Genomic DNA, 2,554 nt, shown 5'->3' on the forward strand with positions numbered 1-2,554 from the left:
CAGGGCTATGCAGTAAGACCCCTCCACTTAAAAAACAAACAAACAAACAAGCAAAATTGGATATCAATAAAATCAGAATCTTTGTAGTGGCTGATAAATACTGGTTTTTATTGTTTTAGCTTGCTTTGCTTTTAGTTGTTTTTGAGACAGGGTTTTGTGAGAGCCAACATTGTGTTTTAAGATTTTGTTTTTGTTGTTTTGTTTTTGTTGTTTGAGACAGGGTTTCTCTGTGTGTCTTTGGCTGTCCTGGAACTCACTTTGAAGATCAGGCTGGCCTCAGACTCACAAAGATCTGCCTGCCTATGCCTCCCAAATGCTGGAATTAAAGGGATGTGTGACTACACTAGCTGTGCTTTAAATTTTCATTACTGTGCCTAGGAGATCCATAAACAAAAAGCCTCTAACTTATAAGTCCCTTTCCCAAGGACAGACACTACCTGAAATGCTGGAGACTATTTATGTAAGATAACAAGTCACGTGTTTACCCTCCATTAAATAAGTTTGTTTGACCAACTGCAGGGGATGTGCTTGAGCCCATCTTGGCAGGAGGCCCATAGATGGGAAGTACATTAGGATGAATGTTTGCCCTTGATTGGACCTGGTGGGAAATATTTAGGAGTTTGCCTTTATAAGCCTCTGCCAAACGTGACTCATCACCATTTTTCAGAGATGGTCCTGGCCAGAGTCCATCATCCTGGGCAGTATTTAATTAAAGCTCCTAATTTGGCTCAAAATTGTGGTAGTAGTCTTATTTATTCTCGCTTGGTAGGGTTAACATTTTCATGTAGCACAGGCTGGCCTGGAAGTCAGTAGATGGCAGAGGATGACCTCGAACTTCTGTCTTCCTGCTTCTGTCTATGAGTGCTGGAATTACTGGCAAGTGCCAGCACAACTGGTTTATGTATGTGAAGCTGGGGATCGAACCCAGGGCTTCATGTATGCTAGGTAATCACTCTCCATCCACACTAGTTTTAATGTAAAACCTTGGTAGAAAAGAGGGTTCCAGCAGCTCCTCCTCCTCCTTTTCTGGGCCGGAAATGGAGTCCAGGGTCTTGAGCATGCTAGGCAAGCATTGCACCGCTGAGCTGTAGAACTAGCTCTAAGATACTCAGTTTGCCTTTTACTACCGAAAGTCTTTAAATTTGCCAGCATACGTGAAAATCAATAGATTTGTATTTGTGTGTGTGTGTGTGTGAGTGCATGTGTGTGTGTGGGGGGGGGGAGATGGTAAACGACAATAGACACAGACAAGACAATGGCCAGCAGGACAATGGCCAGCATCCTGGACCACATTTCTCTCTGATGACAGAATAACCCAGCTCTCCACGTGCATCGTTTCATGGTGTAACTAAAGCAAGGAATTCAGAAACTGAACACGGAGGGGGGCGGGTTGGATCCTGGCTCTGCTTCTTACTAGAAGCATTTGAATTCAAGGTACCTCGAGGAGGCAGCTTCTTATCTGAGGAATGGAGACATCTTTAATGGGTGGAAGGGAGTGAAGCCTGCTCCTCTTAACCCTTTGCTGACTTGTGGAACTGACTCTCAAAAATTCCTCTCCTCCCAGCAGGGGAAGGAATGGCAGCCCCTAACTTACTTGTCCTTGTTTAGTCACTGGTGTACTGTGTGGTGATGATCCTCCAAACCTTTCTGGAATGAGGCTTATTTCGTTGCGATGAAGAAATAACAGTCCAGGCCCCTAATGTCCAAGGTTAGATAAGAGTTGGCTTCTGCGTCTAATTACAAGTAACCCAAGGAGGACAGCTCAGAGCTACACATGTCTTCAGTAAAGACAGCCTCTCCACAGGACAGCGTGTCCCCAAATGTAGAGTGTGCATTGTGGGTGGGAAACAACTGCAGAATGACCCTGATGGGCGGGAGAGATGGCTCCGGGTTAAGGGCCCTTGCTGCTCTTGCAGAAGACCAGATCAGTTCCCAGTTCACAACCACCTGAAACTCTAGTTCCAGTGGATTCAGCACCTTCTTCATGCCTCCATGTATACCTGGTACAATACACATACTAAAGCATATACACATAAATAAAATAAAATAAATCTGTAGAGCTAGCAAGATGGCTCAGTAGGTAAGGTACTTGTCACACACACATAGAGAGACAGAGACAGAGGCAGAATAAAATGTAATAATTATTTTTATTTTAAAGATTCATTTTATGTGCCTACCTGTATGTCTGTGTGAGGGTACCATATCCCTTGGAACTGGAGTTACAGACAGCTGTGAGCTGCCATGTGGGCGCTGGGAATTGAATCTGGGTCTTCTAAGTGCTCTTAACTGCTGAGTCCTCTTCCCAGACCTCTATTTTAGGTTTTTCAAGACAAGGTTTCTGTGGGTAGCCCTGGCTGTCCTGGAATTTGCTCTGTAGACCAGCTAGCCTTAAACTCAGAGATCCACCTGCCTCTTCTTCCCGAGCCAAACCCTCCTGGGATTAAAGGCCTGTGCCACCACTGCCTGGCTAAAATGTATTAATTTTTTTTTTTTTTGGTTTTTTGAGACAGGGTTTCTCTGTGGTTTTTTTGGAGCCTGTCCTGGAACTAGCTCT

Source organism: Microtus ochrogaster, chromosome 7 (genome assembly GCF_000317375.1).
Source record: "Microtus ochrogaster isolate Prairie Vole_2 chromosome 7, MicOch1.0, whole genome shotgun sequence".
NCBI lineage: Eukaryota > Metazoa > Chordata > Mammalia > Rodentia > Cricetidae > Microtus > Microtus ochrogaster.